This window comes from Trichosurus vulpecula, chromosome 9, assembly GCF_011100635.1.
Source record: "Trichosurus vulpecula isolate mTriVul1 chromosome 9, mTriVul1.pri, whole genome shotgun sequence".
Lineage (NCBI taxonomy): Eukaryota > Metazoa > Chordata > Mammalia > Diprotodontia > Phalangeridae > Trichosurus > Trichosurus vulpecula.
In genome coordinates, this window is record NC_050581.1 from 153,001,468 (window position 1) to 153,025,645 (window position 24,178).

Consider the following 24,178-nt stretch of genomic DNA (forward strand, 5'->3'; position numbering starts at 1 on the left):
ATGCACAATGGCACCACCTAGCTGCCCATATACAAATCTACCCAGTGTCATTGCTGTCTTGAGCTCCTGGATAAAAGACAGAGCCCCTCAGTTAGCCTCAGTTTGCACAGTTCCTAAGAAATCACCCTTGAGAGTCACTTTTGGTGATGATCTATCTGGTCTTCTCAAACATCTTGTGAGGAAGTAGGGTAAGATATTAGTACCCTCTGCTTTATGGATAAAGAAACCGAGGCACAGGGACATGAAATAACAATATCATACATTAAGTTCCTAGCAGATGTTGTATAGAGTGATAACAATATTGTTTTGAGAACAATTTTGAGTGAATAAGTCATTTTGACTATTATAAATACCCAAATTAACTAAAGGACATGTGAAGGAAGATGCTATCTGCATCCAGAAAACTAATAAATAGAAGTATATATAGAATGATTTTACATGTATAAACATGTACACATACATATATACGTGTACATATTTGTGTTTAATGGTAGCCATCTCTAGGGCAGGGGGAGGGAAGGGAAAAAAAGAAATTTACATGATAACTTTATTATATATTTCAAAGGAATAGTAAGTTATACGTAACAGATTTGCAGCAATCACCTTTTTAAAAATTATACTAGGTTATGGAAATGTTTGTTTCATTCCATAAATTAAAAAGTAAATTTTTTAAAAGTTCATATTAGAACTACATCTAGAAGCTCCTGAGACCCAGTTCAGTGAGCTTATAGCCACAAAAGAAAGCAGCTTCTTAGATAAGGAAAAGAAAAGGACAAAAATCCAGCAAGCAGGAGACAAAAAATAATCTTTCAATACAATGAACAAATACTACAGATGAAAAGATCCCAAAGAGAAGGTACTAGAAGGAAAAAGAAATAGCAGCCCCTCAGAGCAGTTGAATCTAGCATGACAGTTCAAATTAGATATTAAAAATTTATTTTTTTCCTTTTTTTAATATGTTTAGTTTTCAGCATTGATTTTCACAAGAGTTTGAATTACAAATTTTCTCCTCATTTCTACCCTCCCCTCCACTCCAAGATGGCGTATATTCTGGTTGCCCTGTTCCCCAGTCAGCCCTCCCTTCTGTCACCCCACTCCCCTCCCATCCCTTTTCCCTTCCTTTCTTGTAGGGCAAGATAAATTTCTATGCCTGTGTATCTTATTTTCTAGTTGCATGAAAAACGTTTTTTTTGTTCCTGAACATCTGTTTTTAAAACTTTGAGGTCCAAATTCTCTCCCCTCTTCCTTTCCCACCTACCCTCCCTAAGAAGTCAAGCAATTCAACATAGGTCACATGTGTATCATTATGTATAACCCTTCCACAATACTCATGTTGTGAAAGACTAACTATATTTTGCTCCTTCCTAACCTATCCCCCTTTATTGAATTTTCTCCCTTGACCCTGTCCCCTTTCAAAAGTGCTTGTTTTTGATTACCTCCACCAGCATCTGCCCTCCCTTCTATCATACCCCCTTTTTTATCTTCTTCCTCCTTTTTTCCTGTGGGGTAAGATACCCAATTGAGTATGTAAGGTATTCCCTCCTCAGGTCAAATCTGATGAGAGCAAGATTCACTCATTCCCCCTCACCTGCCTTCTCTTCTCTTCCTACAGAACTGCTTTTTCTTGCCACTTTTATGCCAGATAATTTACCCCATTCTCCCTCTCTCAATATATTCCTCTCTCATCCCTTAATTTGATTTTATTTCTTTTAGATATCTTCCCTTCATCTTCAACTCACCCTGTGCCCGCTCTCCCTCTCTCTCTCTCTCTTTCTCTCACTCTCTCTCTCTCTCTCTCTCTCTCTCTCTCTCTCTATATATATATATATATATATATATATATATGTATATACATACATACACACTCACATATACATATATATATAAATAAACCTATATACATATATATATATATATATATATATATGCATATTCCCTTCACCTACCCTAATACTGAGGTCTCATCAATCATACACATCATATTTCCATGTAGGAATGTAAACAAAACAGTTCAACTTTAGTAAGTCCCTTGCAATTTCTTTTTGTTGTTCTTTTTCTTGATTACCTTTTCATGCTTCTCTTGATTCTTGTGTTTGAAAGGCAAATTTTCTATTCACCTCTGGTCTTTTCACTGAGAAAGCTTGAAAGTCCTCTATTTTATTGAAAGTCCATATTTTGCCTTGGAGCAAGATACTAAGTTTTGCTGGGTAGGTGACTCTTGGTTTTAATCCTAGTCCCATTGACCTCTGGAATATCATATTCCAAGCCCTTCGATCTCTTAATGTAGAAGCTGCCAGATCTTGGATTATTCTGATTGTGTTTCCACAATACTCAAATTGTTTCTTTCTGGCTTCTTGCAATATTTTCTCCTTGGTCTGGGAGCTCTGGAATTTGGTGACAATATTCCTAGGAGATTTCTTTTTGGGATCTATTTGAGGAGGCTATCTGTGGATTCTTTCAATTTCTATTTTGCCCTGTGGCTTTAGAATATCAGGGCAGTTCTCCTTGATAATTTCTTGAAAGATGATATCTAGGCTCTTCTTTTGATCATGGCTTTCAGGTAGTCTAATAATTTTTAAATTATCTCTCCTGGATCTATTTTCCAGGTCAGTGGTTTTTCCAAGGAGATATTTCACATTGTCTTCCATTTTTTCATTCCTTTGGTTCTGTTTTATATCTTGATGTCTCATCGAGTCACTAGCTTCCACTTGCTCCAATCTAATTTTTAAGGTAGTATTTTCTTCAGTGGTCTTTTGGATCTCCTTTTCCATTTGGCTAATTCTGCCTTTCAAGGCATTCTTCTCCTCATTGGCTTTTTGGAGCTCTTTTGCCATTTGAGTTAGTCTATTTTTTAAGGTGTTGTTTTTTTCAGTATATTTTTCAGTATTTTTTTGGGTCTCCTTTAGCAAGTCATTGACTTGTTTTTCATGGTTTTCTCACATCCTTCTCATTTCTCTTCCCAATTTTTCCCCTACTTCTCTAACTTCCTTTTCCAAATCCTTTTTGAGCTCTTCCATGGCCTGAGACCAGTTCATGTTTTTCTTGGAGGCTTTTGTTGTAGGCTCTTTGACTTTGTTGACTTCTTCTGGCTGCATGTTTTGGTCTTCTTTGTCACCAAAGAAAGAATCCAAAGTCTGAGACTGAATCTGGGTGCGTTTTCACTGCCTGGCCATATTCCCAGCCAACTAACTTAATCCTTGAGTTTTTCAGCAGGGTATGACTGCTTGTAGAGTTAAGAGAACTATGTTCCAAGCCTGAGGGGATGCGCCAGTTCTGCCAGCAGCACTCCTCCTTCCCCAAGAACCCCCAACCTGGACTGGACTTAGATCTTCAGCAGACTCTTCGCTCCTGCTCTGATCAGCCACTTAATTCCTCCCACCAGCTGGGCCTGGAGCCGGAAGCAACTGCAGCTGTAGTTCTGTAGTTGCCCCACCTCCGCTGCCCCTGGGGCAGTGGCCGAACTGTGAGCTCCTTGTACTCCTGCAGCTTTTCCCACTAACCTTCTCTGTTGTCTTTGGTGCTTGTGGGTTGAGAAGTCTGGTAACTGCTGCAGCTCACTGATTCAGTGCGCTAGGGCACTCTCTGCCCAGCTCCTGGTCTGGTTGGTCTGCTCTACTCTGCTCCCAGCTCCATGGGGGATAGACCTTACCCAGACACCATCCTGTCTGTCCTGGGCTGGAACCCTGCTTCCCTCTGCTATTTTGTGGCTTCTGCAGTTCTAGAATTGGCTCAGAGCCATTTTTTATAAGCTTTTGGAGGGATTCAGTGGGGAGTTCACACTAGTCCCTGCTTTCCAGCTGCCATCTTCGATATTAAACATTTAAAAGAATATAAAAGGGAAAGTGCTGTTCATAAAGAATGGCCTGATGTGTAATGCGAGCTCTTGTCATTAGGAAAAAATAGAACACAACAAAAGACAACAAAAAACAATGACAAGGAGAAACAGGAGGAAATTTTCAAGAAAAACATGGCCTTGGTAAATAAGTAATAAAATCGTTATGCTGGAAGATAGACTGGCAGCAATGGCAGGACAATCAGCAAAATAAGATCCAAGAGTAAGCCAGTCAGAAAGGGCTTTTAAAGTTTTCTAAGCCCAGATGGTGGAACTAGAGAACAGAGGTCACAGTCCAAGAATATCCAAAGTGAGCAAACTCAATGACCATTTTCCAGAAATTGTATAAGAAAAACTTCCCTGCAGTATATTACAAAGAGAAGGACCCCCTGGAATACTGGATAGAATGATGACTGTGGAGTCGGGACAACCTGGGTTCCGATCTTATCTCTGATACTTACTTGCCACAAGATCACGTACAAGAAGACCCTGTTCATCTCAGCCTCTAAGATTTTAAGTTATAGATGGGTTGCAAGTTACACTGGTGGAGGGAATTCCGGAACTGGGAGTTCTTATGCCCAACAAAATCAGAAGTCCTTCGGGTATTGACATTTTAAAATAAAACTTCATATGTTTGAGATCTTTGCTTTCTAAACTGGACATCAGGAGCTCTAGTTCCTGGTTTTTCTCTTGTTGTTTGGTCATGTCTGACTCTTCATGACCCCATTTGGGGTTTTCTTGGCAGAAATAGTGGAGTGGTTTGTCATTTCCTTCTCCAGCTCATTTTACAGATGAGGAAACTGAGGCAAACAGGGTGAAGTGACTTGTCCAGGGTCAAACAGCTAGTAAGTGTCTGAGGTCACATTTGAACTCAGGTCTTCCTAACTCAAGCCTGGTGCTCTAACCATTATGACACCTAGCTACCCACTTCTGATAGGAACGCAGTATGTAACATTGCTCTTTCAGCTCTCTGTGCCTCAGTTTCTTTATCTGTCAAACAGAAGGCACTAATATATAGTTCAATAGAATCCATCTGGTGGCCACAGGGAGAACTGTCAGTTTTAATTCATTTAGACATTGTCATCCTATGCTAGAGCTTCATGAGTAAAGACAGGATTTTGGAAGCCTCTAGGAAGAAAAGCGTTCTTTATTAAGGAACTGACATTCATATTGCCTTGGATTACTCACCCAAAATAAGAAAAGAGAGTTGCAGCTCCTAGGATATCTCTCTCTTACATTTAGCTACCCTAGGTTCAATGGACTTTGTGGGTCCATATTCACCCAAAACTACATGATTGGCCACATCACTGATGTATAAATATGTTTTTTTCTAGTCAGCTCCTCTCTAAATGCGGTACCTTGGGTCATTGGTCTCTGCTGGGCTTGTCTTGGAGTAAATGCAAAATAAAATTGTCTCTTCTGGGCATTCATTGTTCCTGAGCTTCAGGTTTTCAGGCAGGTTTGTGGGCCATCTTAATTCTACATGCTTTCATTAATTAGTCTTAATTAATCAATTATAATTAATTCACATGAATTCTAACATGTCAGGGTATTTTGTTGTTTATTTTTCAGTCTGAACCTGGGATGTCATGGGTTTAGGGAGCTCCCTGGGAGAAAATTCCCTCTACCAATGCTGATCAGCACCTATTCTGCAACTTTGAATCTTAAAGGAAGTTGCCCAGGGCATTGAGTGGTTAAGTGCCCTGCTTAGGGTCATAACAGTAATCGGTGTCATGGTCAGGATTTATCCTTAGGTCTTCCCAATTCGATGGCTAGCTCTTTATACATATCATCTATTAGATCATAGTGACTATAAAACCTCTCCCTGATAAAGGAAGGCTGCCAGCTCTTTAGTTAAAGCCACCAGCTCAGATTTTTAAAAAAGGGTAAGCAAAGTGTTTCCAGACTAAGATTCATTTTTTTTTCTTCCTGACTCTTCTATCTGAAGATCACAGTTTCTCAGAGAAAACTGATTTGGGGCCAGAAATTCCCAAGACCCTTATCTAGCTTATCCCAAAAATTAATTTGAACCTGAAGGAAAGAGAGGCTAAAGAGGTGGGTTTATCCAATTATCCAGCTTTATTTTGTGTACCTGTCAGCAGCAAAAATCCATTGCTTGGGGGCTAAAAAAAATGAAGATGATTTATTAAAAGTCAAATTAAAACTTGGCTGTATTCCAGAATACCCTAAGAGCTAAATTAGAGATTGTATTTGAGGTAAGATAACATATTTTTTAACTTTCCACATTTCCAAGCATTTTGATAGAAAAAGGAGAAAGTGGTTGTGGTTTTTGATATATAAAATCGGGAACAAAAATCTAGATAATTGCTAGAAAGGTCAGAACCTTTGATGTGAAAATCAAAGGTTCAGCAAGCTGTAAAACTTTGAAGGTTTAGGAAAACCATAGTGAAGATTTTATGACTTAAAACTGTCTTAAGGGATTAGGCAGCAAGGTTGCGCAGTGGATAGAGTGCCAAGCACAGAGTCAGGAAGATTCGTCTTCTTGAGTTCAAATCTGGCCTCAGACACTTACTAGGTATGACCCTGGGCAAATCACTTAACCCTGTTTGCCTCAATTTCTTCAACTGTCAGATGAGCTGGAGAAGGAAATGGCAAACCACTCCAGTATCTCTGCCAAGAAAACCCCCATGGGGTCACGAAGAGTCAGACGTGACTGAACAGGGATCGGGGAGAGAACCAGGAGAGGGATTCGGTATTTAATTCAACTGAGCTGACATTTTTTTAAAATTTATTTATTTAACATATTTGGTTTTCAGCATTGATTTTCACAACAGTTTGAATTACAAATTTTCTCCCCATTTCTACCCTCCCCCCCACTCCAAGATGGCTTATATTCTGGTTGCCCTGTTCCCCAGTCAGCCCTCCCCTCTATCACCCCCCTCCCCTCTCCTCCCCTTTTCCCTTCCTTTCTTGTAGGGCAAGATAAATTTCTACGCCCCATTGCCTGTGTATCTTATTTTTTAGTTGCATGCAAAAACTTTTTTTTTGAACATCTGATTTTAAAACTCTGAGTTCCAAATTCTCTCCCCTCTTCCCTTCCCACCCACCCTCCCTAAGAAGTCGAGCAATTCAACCTAGGCCACACATGTATCATTATGTATAACCCTTCCACAATACTCATGTTGTGAAAGGCTAACTACATTTTGCTCCTTTCCAACCCATCCCGCTTTATTGAATTTTCTCCCTTGACCCTGTCCCCTTTCCAAAGTGTTTGTTTTGATTACCTCCACCCTCATCTGCCCTCCCCTCCATCATCCCACCCCTTTAATTTTTTTTATCTTCCTCCCTCTTCTTTCCTGTGGGGTAAGATACCCAACTGAGTATGTATGGTATTCCCCCTCAGGCCAAATCTGATGAGAGCAACATTCACTCATTCCCCCCTCACCTGCCCTCTCCCCTCCTCCCACAGAACTACTTCCTCTTGCCACCTTTATGGGAGATAATCCACCCCATTCTATCTCTCCCTATCTCCCTCTCTCAGTATGTTGCTATCTCATCCCTTAATTTCATTTTATTTCTTTTAGATATCTTCCCTTCATCTTCAACTCACCCTGTGCCTGCTCTCTCTCTTTTACATATATTTTTTACATATATATATATATATATATATAAACACACACATATATATATACACATACATACACATACATACATATACACATAGATGTATACATACATACACATTCACTTATATATATACATAAACATATATATATATATATGCATATTCCCTTCAACTACCCTAATACTGAGATCTCATGAATCATACACATCATCTTTCCATGTAGGAATGTAAACAAAACAGTTCAACTTTAGTAAGTCCCTTGCAATTTCCGTTTCTTGATTACCTTTTCATGCTTCTCTTGATTCTTGTGTTTGAAAGTGAAATTTTCTATTCAGTACTGGTCTTTTCACTGAGAAAGCTTGAAAGTCCTCTATTTTATTGAAAGTCCATATTTTGCCTTGGAACATGATACTCAGTTTTGCTGGGTGGGTGATTCTAGGTTTTAATTCTAGCTCCATTGACCTCCGGAATATCGCATTCCAAGCCCTTTGATCTCTTAATGTAGAAGCTGCCAGATCTTGGGTTATTCTGATTGGGTTTCCACAATACTCAAATTGTTTCTTTCTGGCTTCTTGCAGTATTTTCTCCTTGATCTGGGAGCTCTGGAATTTGGCAACAATATTCCTGGGAGATTTCTTTTTGGGATCTATTTGAGGAGGCGATCGATGGATTCTTTCAATTTCTATTTTGCCCTGTGGCTCTAGAATATCAGGGCAGTTCTCCTTGATAATTTCTTGAAAGATGGTATCTAGGCTCTTTTTTTGATCATGGCTTTCAGGTAGTCCAATAATTTTTAAATTATCTCTCCTGGATCTATTTTCCAGGTCAGTGGTTTTTCCAAGGAGATATTTCACATTGTCTTCCATTTTTTCATTCCTTTGGTTCTGTTTTCTAATATCCTGATTTCTCATAAAGTCACTAGCTTCCACTTGCTCCAATCTAATTTTTAAGGTAGTATTTTCTTCAGTGGTCTTTTGGACCTCCTTTTCCATTTGGCTAATTCTGCCTTTCAAGGCATTCTTCTCCTCATTGGCTTTTTGGAGCTCTTTTGCCATTTGAGTTAGTCTATTTTTTAAGGTGTTGTTTTCTTCAGTGTATTTTTCAGTATTTTTGGGGGTCTCCTTTAGCAAGTCATTGACTTGTTTTTCATGATTTTCTCGCATCCTTCTCATTTCTCTTCCCAAGTTTTCCTCTACTTCTCTAACTTGCTTTTCCAACTCCTTTTTGAGTTCTTCTATGGCCTGGGGCCAGTTCATGTTTTTCTTGGAGGCTTTTGTTGTAGGCTCTATGACTTTGTTGTCTTCTTTAGGCTGTATGTTTTGGTCCTCTTTGTCACCAAAGAAAGAATCCAAAGTCTGAGACTGAATCTGGGCGCGTTTTCGCTGCCTGGCCATATTCCCAACCAACTAACTTGACCCTTGAGTTTTTCAGTGGGGTATGACTGCTTGTAGACTAACGAGTTCTATGTTCCACGTTTGGGGGGGGGGGTGCCAGCTCTGTCAGACCCGCACTACTCCTTCCCCAAGAACCCCCAGTCCAGACTGGGCTTAGATCTTCAGCAGGCTGTTGCACTCCTGCTCTGATCCGCCACTTAATTCCTCCCACCAGGTTGTCCTGGAGCCGGAAGCAGCAGCAGCCGTAGTTGCCCCACCTCCGCTGCCCCTGGGGCTGGAAGCCAAACCGCGAACTCCTTCCACTCCCGCAGCTTTTCCCACTAACCTTCTCCGCAGTCTTTGGTGTTTGTGGGTCGAGGGGTCTGGTAACTGCCGCAGCTCACATATTCAGGGCGCTAGGGGCCCCATCCGCCCAACTCCAAGTTTGGTTGTTCCACGCCGCTCAGGCTGGGCTCTGCTCCACTCCGTTCTCAGCTCCCGGCTCCCAGCTCCCAGCTCCCAGCTCCGTGTGGAATAGACCTCACCCAGAGACCGTCCAGGCTGTCCTGGGCTGGAGCCCTGCTTCCCTCTGCTGTTCTGTGAGTTCTGCCGTTCTAAAATTGGTTCAGAGCCATTTTTTATAGGTTTTTGGAGGGACTCGGCACAGAGTTCCCTCTAGTCCCTGCTTACCAGCTGCCATCTTGGCTCTGCCCCCCTGAGCTGACATTTTTAAAGAACCTTTTACATCCAACGCCCTGTGATAAATCTGGGAGTGCTATGAGAAAACTTTTGATGGCTCCTGCCCTAAATGAGTTTATATTTTGTTAGAGCAATCTACAGATAAATATTACATAAAGACATTAAGAGGAGAGAGAGAACAGTTGGGGACTCAAGGAAGGCTGTATTTTCAAAGGAGGTTATACCAGAGTTGAGCCTGGAAGGAAGCTCAAGATTATGAGTGGTGGAGATAAGAATGGAAGGCATTCAAGGTAAAAGATCTGGCTTTTCTAAATCCATAGAAGCAGTGGATGGAATATTGAACTCCAGGTACTCTATGGAATGGTCCAGTTTGGTTGGAATATGGAGTTCATGAAAGGCAATAGCATACTGAAACAAGGCTGGAAAGACAAATGGGGCAAGATGATAGGGTACCTTAAATATCAGTCTGAGGAATTTCCATTTTACCCTAGCAAGTCAGTCAACAAGCATTTATTAAACACCTACTATGTGTCAAGCACTGCTGAGGATACAAAGAAATGAGAAATAATAGTCCTTCTCTCCAGGTGCTCACATTCTAATAGAGGAGACAACCTATAAACAATTAAGTACATACAAGATTTATACAAGGTAAATTGGAAGTAATCTCCAAGGGAAGGCACCAGCATTGAGGGTGATCTGGAAAGCTTTCTTACAGAAGGTGAGACTTTCATTGAGACATGAAGGAAGCCAGGGAAGCCAGAAGGTGGAGATAAGGAAGGAGATACCAGGCATTGGGGGCAGCCAGTCAAAATGCTCAAAGTTGGGAGATAGTATCAAGAGTGAGGAGGCCAGTGTAATTGGATCCTGGAGTATTAAAGAGGGGAGTAAAAGTAAGAAGACTGGAAAGATAGGAATCAGACACATTTCAAAGGGCTTTCTCTTTTTTGTGGGGGAGTTGCAAGACAATTGGGGTTAAATGACTTGCCCAGGGTCACACAGCTAGTAAGGGTTAAGTGTATGAGGTCAGATTTGAACTCAGGTCCTCCTGACTCCAGCGCTGGCTCTCTATTCACTGCACCACCTAGGTGCCCCCAAAGGGCTTTCAAAGCCAAACAAGGGATTTAACATTTGATCCTGGAGGTCACAGGGAACCAGTAGAGTTTGTTGTGTGAGGGGGAGGGGACAATAAGGCTATAAATGAAGATCTTGGAGTCTGTACAGTCAGATCAAATGCTGATAACAATGTGGAGATGTATCGGGGGTGGGTGAGGCTGAAGGGAGGAAACATAATTAAGAAGCTACGAGAGCCAGGAAAGAGGTAATGGGGCCTGATCTAGGGTAGTGGCCTTATGAGTAGAAATAAGGGACAGATAAATGAGGCAACATGTAGGAGAATTAGCATGACTTGGTGACTGATGTGATGTGGGAGTGGAGAAGTTGAAGGAGAAGGAAGGGTCAAAGATGGATTCAAGATTATGAACTTGGTCAAATGGGAAGTGGTGGAGGGGCAGCTAGATGGCACAGTGAGTAGAGTACTGACCCTGGAGTCAGGAGGACCTCAGTTCAAATCCGGCCTCAGATGCTTGACACACTTACTAGCTGTGTGACCTTGGGCAAGTCACTTAACCCAAATTGCCCTGCCTTCTCCCTTCGAAAAATAAAAAAAAATGGGAAGTGGTAGAGCTGTAAGGAAGCATAGTAAAGTTCAGGATAGGGGAGGGTTTTCAGAGAAAGATAATGAGTTACAATTAAGGCCGGCTGATTTTGAAATGACTTTGAGTCATCTGGGGGGCCATGCCCAGAAGACGATTCATGACGTGGAACTGGGCTTAAGGTGAGAATTTAAGACTAAACTATAAAAATTGTAAGCCATCTTCATAGAGATGATCCTTAAACCAATTAGAGCAGATAAAAGGGAGAAGAGAGGAGGACCCAGGATGATGATACAATAAAGCTATTAATAAGAAATAGTCACACAGATAGGAGAACCAAGGAAGAAAAGAGGACGAAAGGGAGGAGAGAGTATCCAGGAGATGGACAAGTGTCAAAGGGGCAGAGAGGACAAGGAGAATGAGCATTGAAAAAAGCCTTTAGTTTGAGGGCCAGTTGGGAAATCATTGGTAAACTTAGAGAGGGCAGTTTCATTTGTGAGATAATATTGAGAGCCAGACCATAATGGACCGAGATGGGAGTGGGGAGGGGGTAAAGAAGTAGAGGCAGTAGGTATGGTATAGATACATTTTTTCCCAGGAGACTGGCAATGAAAAGGATGATGATGATGATGATGCCAATAGGGAGGTTAAGTGACTTGCCCAATGTCACACAAGTAGTAAGCAGCAAAAGAAGAATTTGAAATCGGTTCCTCTGACCTCAGAGCAATCCTCTTCTAATTTGATTGCTTGAAGAGATGTTGTGGTCAAATGAGTCTAAGTGTTACAGAGGTAGAGTGAATAACAAGGCTTTTCTTTAAAGTTCAACTGGAGGAAGCTCCCAAACCCAGCACCAAGGTGGCAAGGGCCCAGGCAAGTCTAATACAGAGTGACCATGGACCCCTGTGAAAAGAGGAAGGACATAGGTACATCCCAGCTCAGGACTGGTTACTGAACCCAGGAGCAGAGAAGGGACCCACACAGAGCCCAACACAGAAGGCAGCCCCAGTTCTCTGTGATGAGAGAGTTGGGGTATAAGCAGAGTTATGGAGCAGCCCTGGAGTCCTTTGAAGGGGGGCAGGGCACATCTTGGTACAGTAGTATAGTATTTGGTAAACCAGGAAAATCAGATGACTAGAATAAGAACTCACTATTTGACAAAAAACTGCTGAGAAAACTAGACTGCATTATGGAAGAAATAAGATATAAACCAGCATCTCACACTGTATACAAAGATAACCTCAAAATGGATGTGTGACTTACTTATAAAATAAGCAAATTAGAGGAGTGAAGTCGAATTATCTTTTAGATCTATGAATAGGAGAAGAGTTAATTACTAAATAAGTGGTAGAGATGTTGCACAAGATAAAATACATAATTTTGATTATATAAAATTTTAAAAGTTTTACACAAATAAATATAATGCAGTTAAAATGAGAAGAGAAACAGGTAATTGGGGAAAAAATCTGCTGCAAGTTTCATGTTTTAAAAGTTTTATTGACAGGTTTTGTTTTTACATTACAAACTTTTAAAGATTAACCATGCTCCTTTAGAAGCTACTCATCACAAAGTAAACAATTAAGTAAAACTAATAGCCCAATGACCTTATCTGAAAGAGCTTGCAACATTCTGCCTCTGGAGCTTCCTCCCTCTCTCACTTCTTTATTCTTTAAATTGTTTTTAAAAAATTAACAGAAATGTATTTTCTTCCCTTTCTACCTGTGGTGGATGAAATGACTGAGGAAACAAAGGTTTGAGCTTCCAAGTTTATCAACGTAATAAGCAATGCATGTCAAATACCTAAAAAAAACCAGGACTAGACCCTTTCCTCAGCTTAGGGCTAGACCCCAAATACAAGGCAGGGGGAGACTTTTATGCATTAAAACAATTGATCAAATAAGACCATTTAATTAAAAGAAAACATTAATCTGGATACATATTAGGTAATCTTATTTCTAATTGGGGGAAAGATTGGGGACTTTCCAAATTTTGAGGGAGAGAGTGATTAGGTGCCATTCCCTGAAATCAAAAAAAGGGGTCCCACTCCTCCCAAATGTCTTTATACAATCAAAGGAACATAGAAATAATAACTGGTTGACCTATATAGGGCCAGTTTTCAGATAGAATGTACAGGGTGCTTGAGATGTGCAACCGTGAGAAACTTGCATCAATCTTTGGCTCTGACTTGGGTTTCTGGTCAGCATAACCTAGGTCCTTAGTTTGCCACAATGAAAAGTGCAGCTATAAATATTTCTGTACATATAGGATCTTTTCCTCTTTCTTTGATCGCTTTCTGAATATAGATTTAGCAATAGCTTAGCTGGGTCAAAAGGCATGCACTGTTTGATACCCATTCACAGGTCCACCTACAGCACATCCATGTTCCCACCCCTCTTACATTTGTTCTTTTCTTTTTTGTCATCTCTGCAAATCTCTTGGGTATGAGGTAGAACCTCACAATTGCTTTAATTTGAATTTCTCTAATATTAGCTATTGGAAGCATTTTGAAAATATGGCTATAGATAGAGCTTGGGCTTTTTCTTTTGAGGACTATCTATTTATATCTAGACCACTTATCATGAATAATGGCTCTTATTCTTAAAAATTTTAAGCAGTTCTATATATAAGTATATATTTTCTTGTTGTTCAGTCATTTCAGACTCTTCATGACCCCATTTGGGATTTTCTTGGCAAACATACTGGAGTGGTTTGCCATTTTCTTCTTCAGCTCACTTGACAGATGAGGAAACTGAGGCAAACATGGTGAAGTGACTCGCCCGGAGTCACATAGCTAGTAAGTGTCTGAGACCAGTGTCTTCCTGACTTCAGTCCCCATGCTCTATCCACTGTGCCACCTAGCTGTCCCTAAAATAAAACCTTTATCAGAGAAACTTCTGGTGAATTTTTCCCCCTGGTTAATGGTTTCCTTTTTAATCTTGCTGTATTTGGATATGTTTGTCCAAATTTTTGTAATGATGTTTATGTTATCAAAGTTATCCATAGTATCTTCTGGTTTCCTCTCTATCCTTTGTTTGACCATGAACTTTTTTCCTATGCAGAAATCTAATAGTAATTTCCCCCCCATATTTGTCTCGTGTATCCATTTAGAGCTTATTCTAGTGAAAGGTGGGAGATGTGGATGTAAGTCTAATTTCTTTCATACAGCTATCCTTTTTTCCCAGCAGTTTTTGTCAAATAGGGAGTCCTTATCTTTGTGGCTGAGGTCTTTTATGTCTGTCAAAAACTAGGGTACTAGATATATTTGCATCTGTATATTGAAGAGCTAATCTATTATATTGATCAATCTATTTTTTTTAACCAGTCTCAGTTGTTCTGAAAATGACTGCTTTATAGAATGAGATCTGGCACCCTTCATTCTTATCTATTTTCATCATTTCCTTGGGATTCTTTACGATTTGGCCTTTTTATTAATTTTTTCTAGTTCTGTAAAAATAAATCTTTTGGTAGTTTGAGCTATATGACCTTACATGCTCCAATAAGTTTAGCTATTATTGTCATTTTAATTATATTTACTCATCCTACCCATAAGCACTTACTATTAGTCCAATTATTTCTGTAAACAGTTGTTTTAGTCTTAATCATATAGTTCTTTTATGTATCTTGGTAGGCAGACTCCAAAGTATTTTAAACATCCTGTAATAAATGAAATTTCTTATTTCTTTGTTCTGGGCTTTATTGATATTATATAGAAATGCTGATGATTTGTGTACATTTATTTAATATCTGACAAGTTGATTGGTTATAAGTTATTTCACTTAATTTTCATTGACTCTTTAGTGTCCTTTAATTACAGTCATATCTGCAAAAAGTGATAATTTTGTTTTGTTTTGTTTTTTCTTTATCTTTTCTTTATCTGTACGAATTCCCTAGGCAGCTAGGTGTTCCAGTGGTAGAACACTGGGCCTGTCAAACACTTATTAGCTCTTTGACACCAAGGAATTCACTTAATTCTGTCTGCATCAGATTCCCCAAATGTAAAAAGTGGATAAGAATAGCACCTACCTCTCTGGGTTGTTTAAAGGATCAAACGAGATTATATCCGTAAAACACTTAGCACACTGCCTGGTTCATAGTGGACAAATAATAAATACTTGTTTCCTTCCTTCCCTCACTTTGTTTTTCTTGTTTTATTGCTACAGCCAGCATTTCTAGTACTGCACCAGATTGAAAGAGTGACAATGGATGCATTTGTTTCACTCTTGATTTTATTGGAGAAGATTCTAGTTTATCTCCATTACATATAATGGTAACTCTTGGTTTCAACAATGTACTATTTATCATTTTAAGGAAAGCTCCATCTATCTCTGTTTTCTAGGTTTTGTTTTTTAACAGAGATGGTGTTACATTTTGTCAAAAGCTTTTTTTTTTCCTGCTCCTGTGGTTATAATCAAATGATTCCTCTTGATTTTGTTGTTAATATGATTAATGAAGTTTTTTATATTTTTACATTATATATTATATATATGTTATGTGTAAATAAAAATATAAATGTATTAAATATAAAATATGTATCTTATATTAAACTGCATTTCTGGTATAAATCCAACCTAGTCATCTGCATAACCTTTGCAGCTAGGTGCCTGGAGTTAGGAAAATCTTAATTCAAATCTGGCCTTAGGCACTTATTAGGTGTGTGACTCTGGGCAAGTCACTTAACCTCTGTTTGCCTTAATCCATTGGAGAAGGAAATGGCAAACCACTCCAGTCGCTTTGCCAAGAAAACCCCATGGACAGCATTGGCATACGATATTCCACAGCATCATGAAGAGTCAGACACAGCTGAACTACTCAACAATGTTTTATTTAATATTTTTGCATCTATGTTCATTAGGGATATTGGTCAATTTTTTTTTCTGTTTCTACTTTCCATGGTTTATGTTTCATGACCATATATGTGTCATAGAAGGAATTTGGTAGGATCCCTTCTTTTTTTCTTTCTATTTTTGCGAACAGTTTATGTGATATTAAAATTAATTGTTTTTAAAATGTGTGAGAGAGCTAACCTGTGACTCCATCTGGTCTTGGAGTTTTTTCCTTTGGAAGTTCATTTATGGTATATTCAATTTTTTTCCACTGAAATTGGGTTGTTTAAATTCCCTGTAACTTGTTCTGTTAATGTAGATTATTTTAAATTTTTGTATATATTATTTCATTTAAGTTGTTAGTTTTATTGGCATATAGTTTGACAAAATAACTTATAATAATATCCTTTATTTCTTCTTCATTTGTTTTGAATTCTCCTTTTTCACTTTTGCTGCTGGTAATTTGGTTTTTCTCTTTCTTCTTTTTAATCATATTAGCTAATGGCTTATTTGTTTAAAAGAAACAGAAAAACAGCTCCTAGTTTTATTTATTAATTCAATTTTTTATTTTCAATTTTTTCAGCCTCTCTTTTGATTGTTACAATTTCTATTTTGATGTATAATTGGGGTTTTTTAACTTGCTGTTTTTCTAGTATTTTAGTTGCATTTCTAATTCATTAATGTGTTCTTTCTTTTTCAAGTTAATAAACTATTTAGAGATATATAATTTCCCTTAAGGGCTGTTTTTGTTGTACCTCTAACACTTTGGTATTTTGAGTTGTCATTATCTTCAGTAAAATTATTTATTGTTTCTATGATTTCTTCTTTGATCTGCCAGCTATTTAGGATTAAGTTATTTAGCCTCCCATTCATTTTAATTCATTTTAAATGAATGTATTGTATTATGTATTATGATCAACTATGAGTGCATATAGTATTTCTGCTTTTCTGCCCTTGTTTGTGAGGTTTTTATGTCATAGGAAATGATCAATTTTTATAAAGGTACAATGCACAGCTGAAAAACATGAATACTCATTATTCTTTCTATTCAGTGAGCACTAGAAGTCTGTCATCTAATTTTTCTAAAATTTTATTCAGGTTCTTAACTTCTTTCTTGTTTATTTTTTGGTTAGATTTATCTAGGGTTGATAAGAGTAAATTGAGGTCTCCCATCATTATAATCATACTGTCTATTTCTTTACGTAATTAATTTAGTTCATCCTTCATCCCCACCTGAATTTTCTGCTCCTTTTTGTGTATTGTTTTCCTCCATCAAAATGTAAGTTTCTTATCTTTCTTGTTTCCTGTATTGGTACCCCCAGTTAAGTGCTAAGTGCACAGTGTCAAATACATATTAAGTACTTAATAAATGCTTCTTTCTTTCTTTTCTTCCTTCCTTCCTTCCTTCCTTCCTTCCTTCCTTCCTTCCTTCCTTCCTTCCTTCCCTGTACACTGAAAAGCAATGTGATTTCCCTAAGGTGTGTCAAAGGTAGAACTTTTATCCAGGTTTTCTGGACTCCAAGGTCAACTCTCTACCTAGTAAACCATGCTGCTTTCCCCTGGCAACTATATCATGGTTGTAGGAATTATTAACAATGAAATTATATTAATATTAAGTACATAAGCACCCAATGGCATAGCACCTAAATGTTAAAGAATATTTAATAGAATTGCAAAAGGATCTAGAAAGAAGTCAATAGTGTCAGGTGACTTGAACACCTCACTTTCAGAATCAAAGTCAAACAAAAAGATCAACAAGAAAGTAGTTGAAGAATTGGACAAGATGGGGAAAAAATTTAGATTTGATTACTGTGTAGAAAAATTGAAGGCAGCTAGGTGGCACAATGGATAGAGTGCTGGGCTTAGAATCAGAAATAATCATCTTCTTGAGTTCAAATCCAGGCTCAGACACTTACTAGCTGTGTGACCTCAGGCAAGTCACTTAACCCTGTTTGCCTCAGTTCCTCGTCTGTAAAATGAGCTGGAGAAGTAAATGAAAAATCACACCAATATCTTTGCTAAGAACCCCACCTACCCATCCAAAATGAGGTCACAAAGGGTTGGACATGAATGGAACAACTCAACAACAACCAAAAGACTGAATAGCTTCACTGGGGGATTTATTGGTTATTCAAATATGCCTGAGACCTTTGTAATTACTATCAAACTCTAAGGCATTAAAGTTTTAAAATTAAGGCCAAAAACCCTCATAAATTTTAAACTACTTTTCTGGACTATAAAACATTAAAATAGTGTTTAATAAGGGAAATTTGACAAAGATGCAGATCTAAATGAAGACCAACATTATTTGCATAAGAATGATTGGTTCCAAGACCAAATTACACAATTTTTATTGACCAGAGATCAATAAAATTATGCTAAACATAATGAAAATTATAATACAATATGTCAAATTTGTAGGTTGCAACAAAAGGCAACATTATTTCCCTGAATGCTTATTTTCACATCAAAAATAAAAAGATTAATAAGTTGTTTACAGTTCTAAATACTGAAAATCAAACAATTTAATGTACCTCAAATAAGCACAAATAAAGTGCTAAAGAAAAAGAAGCAATTACCAGGGGTTAAAAGCATAAAAACCTAATTAAATTAATAAAACAAAGAAGTGTTTGCAAAAGACCAATGAAACTAATAAGCTGTTAGCTAATGTAAACAAAAAAGAAGAGAAATCCCAATGACCCAAATTAGAAATGAGAAGGGTGAAATCACAATGAATAGTGAAGAAACAGAAGAGGTTATTAGGGAATATTACATACTGTTAAACACCAACAAAAGTAAGGATATTAAAGAGATAGATTAATTCCTTTTAAAGCTATAAAATGTTCAACTTTGCAAAAGAAGACATAGATAACCTAAATGAACCAATTATTAGGAAAAAGAAAAGGCCTTTATTGAACTGCTGCATTTAAAACATTCTAGGAATAGAAGATTCATGAGTGAAACGCCTCATTTAGGGCACTTATTATCTCTATGCTATGTAACTAAGGCACTGTTGGGGGAAGTAGGAATTGCCCCAGCCAAACTGGAAACCAATATCGATTTATGCCCACTAAGTCACTAAATCCTATAACTCAGCAACACTATTACAAGGACATGTGTGGACAAAAGCATTTCTAGCACTTCTTTTTGTTATAGCAAAGAGCTAGAAGTGAAAGAGTTGCTTATCAAACAATTGGGGAAGGCTGAGCAAATGAATGTGATAAAATATTATTGTGCTGGAAGAAATAATGAAAGGGACTATTTCAGAATAACTTGAGAAGTCTTGAATGAACTGAGTTGGAAGGAAGTGAGCAGAATCCAGAGAACAGTGTATACAATAATAACATCATTAAAAAAAAAAGAACTTCGAAAGACTTAAGGATTCTAATCAATGTAATTACCAACCACATTTTCAAAGGATCGATGAGGAAGCAGAGGTGGTAGATTCATGGTGAAGAGTTTTTTGACATGCTCAATGTGTGAATTATGCATACTAGTTACAAGGTTTTTATTTTCATTTTTAAACGCAGGGTGGGGAGGCTATCAATAAGGTTTTGTCCTCCTCGCCCACCCCCCCCCCCAAAAAAAAAAAACAAATAGAATACAGGATCTTTGAAGCATTTTTCAATAAGAATAGAAAGAATGCCAGAGGAAGACACAGACAAGCGGGATAGCTTTGAAATTTTGAAATTACATGTTGAATTTATTATATAGCTAGGCAACGTGGCAGGCAGGCGGGTGATGTAATCCACTAACATGGGGAACTTGGAATATGAGTCCTGCTCAATGATTTGGAGTATGCATAGACACTATGTAGCTGGTTCTAATTTGCTAATTTTCTGATGAGGCTATAGATTGTTAATTAGTTGCATAACTAGAACTGAGGTATATTCAAAATGCACTAGTCAATCAAAATATAGCCTTTGGTTGGTCATTTTTCCTGCCTGGCAGTATTCTGCTGAGAAACAGTGTTTTAAGGACCAAGGCCTCAGGCCTTTTCCATGGGAAGTTGACATGTGGCCTATGAATATGGGTCTCTGTTCTATGCCTCTTTGCATTTAGGTAAAACTATCAGAAATAGTTGTGGCTGTCTGAGCTTCAAAAGGTCGGGAGAACAAACCACCAGAGTCTGGGAGTCGAAGCCTATGCATGGATTTGCCAGGAAATTATAAGGAATGAAATCCTGAGCAGCTTAACCACCCTGTCCAGCAATAGTAGAGATACAGACTTATCTAGCCATACAACAGGTCACATTTGGAAATGAATTTGTTGAGGGTGAACACTATGTAAAAAGTGCCTCATGCTTGAGCCCATTCCCCCAATGGAACAAAGTGGTACGTAAGAGAGTGAACCCCTGTTATACGTTTGGTAAATAGCTCTTTGGAAAAGCTCATTGAAGTTAATTGGTTAAGTGGAACTGAGATACCATTACTGGTGGTTAACAATGAGAGGAGCACACTGGAATAAGGGTTTGATTGGATAGAGGTACAGCTGGAATTCTGAAGGTTCTCTCATAGTTTTTCTTACTCTAAAAGATTGAGAGCAGTCTTCACTACACTTAAAAGGAAAAGAAAGCTGTATATAAGAAATATGTAGTTTTACTTACAATCCTTTTTTCTGTTCTAGTTTGTATATAGAAATTCTCATTTTATTTGTTGTTTGTTAAGTTCAAGGTATAAAGGAATTTAAACTATTCCATTCTATCTTAAAAATATAGTAATAATATCTATAGTCTTTGTGGGAGTGATTATTAATGAAGGGGTTACACACATAAAATTTATTTTACTATTTCTTCTCTTGTTCCTTTTTCTTATTTTCTGTTTGTTTTTGTTCATATACTTGTATATCTATAGCCATCAGTAAAAGTGATACTGTTGTTGTGTCTGACTCTTTGTGACCCAACTTAAGGTTTCCTTTACAAAGACACTGGAGTGGTTTTCCATTTCCTTCTCCAGCTCATTTTACATATGAGGAAAATGAGGCAAACAGGGTGAAGTGGCTTGCCTAGGGTCACACAGCTACCAAGTGTTGGAGGCCAGATTTGAACTCAGCAAGGTGGCTCTTCCCAACTCTAGACCCAGCACTCTATGCACTATGGCGTCACCTAGCTGCCCAAAATTGTGGAAGAAAAAAAGAAATTCTCCAGGTTGGCTTTGACTGACTACTTTGGCCATAGAAATCAATTGAAGAGCACTTCTAATAAAACACCTAGAGAAAAATGGGGAGAGGAAAAAATTGATTGTCACCTGGAGCTTAGTAATTTGAACTTGAAAATATTATAAATTGTCCACTTTCTTGCCCCCAGCTGATTTCATGTCAATTTCATTCCTGGTTATTTTTCTTTTGAAATAACTTCAGATGCCGTCCATCACAATTTTCCATAGCCATCTAAGCCCAAAGGTAACATTTTACTCTCTAACCCATTACAGCTGCATATCTGATCAATAGGTGTTTAGAGATGGGATTAGGAGACTCTATGGCATGGTGGCTAATGCCTAAGGAGAATGAAATATTTTTATCTGGTTCTCCCATGTTGAAAAGGTAAGATATTTGCTTTCCTTTGAACAAAACTAAAGCTGCCCTTTGAAGCTCACCAGCTTTGGAAGGGGGAAGAGGGAAAGCTTGAATTTTAAAGAAGAGAAAATGATCTTACATAATTGGCAGAAAAGGTAAGAATTTTCTTCCCATCAGCTCTGAGGGCTAAATATATATTAGGAGTGGGAATATGGATTCCAAAGAATCACAGAATCTCAGAGTTGGAAAAGCTTTCAGAAATCATTTTTTTCCAAATCAATACTTGAAGAAGAATTCTGTCTACAGCACTCCCAATAAATAGTAACTCAACTTCTACTTGAATGTTATCAGTGACAGGGAACTCACTACTTCTTAAGGTAGTCCATGACACTTTGAGATAGCATTAATTGTTATGAAGGTTTTCCATATGAATATCGTCACATAGGCAAGTGGTAGGCAGTAAATTCTATTACAACTGGACTATCATGTAAATAAGTTTAATGTGAAGATAAATGTAGAATCTACATTGGATTACATGTCATCTGGGAGGGGAAGGGGGAGGAGAGGAAAGGAGAGAAAATTTGGAAACCCAAAACCTGTGGAACTGAATGTCGTAAACTAAAAATAAAAAAAATTTAAAAAACAATATATCTGATCAAATGACCAAATCAAAGTACAAATTTAAGTCTTTATTAAAGGATGTTGTCCCTGAACACCTAAAAAGCATAATCTAAGGGAGGCCAGAGTGATTTCTGTAAAGGGAAATCATGATTGACTAATGTGAACATAACATGTTGTCCAGAATGCCAGCTCTGGGTTTACATGGACTAAATCTAACCTTAGGGGCATGTCACACATCATTCCACTTGACTTCTGCCCAGAGTTTCCCTGAAAACATCAGAAATTAGTTCATTTTGCCTCCACCATCAAGGGTTGACCCCAGGAACATCAAAGCAAAGATCACATCTAGGTCTCTACAGAAAATGTAAAAGCAGCTCCAATGACTAACAATAAACTGAATATAGGATTGGCTTTCTTTCAAGCAACAGAAAATATAACCCACAAAACATTCAAATTAACAGTCAAAGGCACTCTCCTATATCTTGTGAGCCCCACTTCTCACATGCACCAATAGAGCCCTCTAGAATTATAACACTACCTTGTGAGTCAGATGCCCTTCCATAAGGTGAAAGCACATGTAGTTAAAAGAGACTTTATCCTACCCTCTCTGTTGTTCTTCAGTTACTGGCTCTTAATGACCCCATTTGGGGTTTTCTTGGTAAAGATACTGGAGTGGTTTTGCCATTTCCTTCTCCAGCTCATTTTAGAGACGAGGAAACTAAGGCAAACAGGGTTAAGTGACTTACCCAGGGTCACACAGATAGTAAATGTTGAGGCCAGATTTGAACTCAAGAAGGTGAGTCTTCCTGACTCCAGGCCTGGTGCTCTATCCATTATGCTACCTTACTTCCCCCTACTCCCTCTCTCATGAGTACTAAATCCTCTATAGATGTATGTAGCAATACCCTGAATTCAAAGCCCTCAGACTGGGGAAAGCCCTTGGGGTAAGAGCTGGCAAATCCCTCCCCCATTGTCACCCTGAATTAGTCTGCACAACTCAAAGTACCGATGGAAGACAGTTTGAGTTCCCTCTTCCATATCATGGCTCTGTCTGTTGCTGCTTTCCAGCTAAAACTGTTCAGTTTCGGAACTGGACACAAAGTAGGGTGTGCTCCTCATCTCTTCAGAAGACTTGACCCCAGAATTCCTGTGCTTGTACACAAATTCTGCCTTCATTCCACTGAAGCACTACCATCTCTGTAGCCACATGACTCCTCTTAGGGACACATGCTTTTCTAAGGGAACCCCACAATTTACAAACATTCACCTCCAGGCAACTGAAAAAGTCTCTTTGGCCCCTTCTCTGATTTTTAAAAAATCCGTTTTAAGAAACCTGGGTTTTTTTAAAGGGAAAGGTAGATAGGTAAATAGCAATTTAGCAGGAGGTGGACGGTAAAATTGGCCTCAGCAGCCAGAAGGTAAATTACATGGTTTGGAACCATGAGTTTCTCAGTCCTTCCAATTCCCTTAATTTATGAATAAATCATTCTCATAAAAATTTTACAGAAACGAGAAAGTAAGTATATAGGTTAGTCATTTCTAATGCCTTCTTATTTGCCCTCCTCTTTTAATAATAGTACTGTCCATTGTGTTTTTTCCTACTCTTGGAATCTTACATTGAGATATTTTGAAAATTTGTAAATGAGTGTCTTTAAAAGTGTGTAAACTCCCGCAGAGATTTTGCTTTCTATCTGTATCACTTAAGATCCGACCATTCCTCCCAACTTGATTTTGTCTCATTTCCATTTACAAGAAACACATTGGGTACTGAGGGAAATAGCTCCTATTTTCTGGCTCCATCATCATTACTGAGGAGCATAGATCTATATAGAAATGCTGGCACATCTGTTCTATTTCAAATCTATTTGTTATTCTTATTTTAGATTCATCTACAAATTCTTTGGGGGTAACTTAGTTTAGCTGGGTCTCAAGCCAAGTTCTCTCTAGGCTCATTTCCTCCCTCCCCCAACTGTTTTACATTGTTTTATGAGGCAATATTGTTCATAATCTCCCATCTGCTTCCTCCAAAAATTACCCTTGGCAGCCATATCTCTTTGCTTGTCCAGGAGGTCAAACATTGG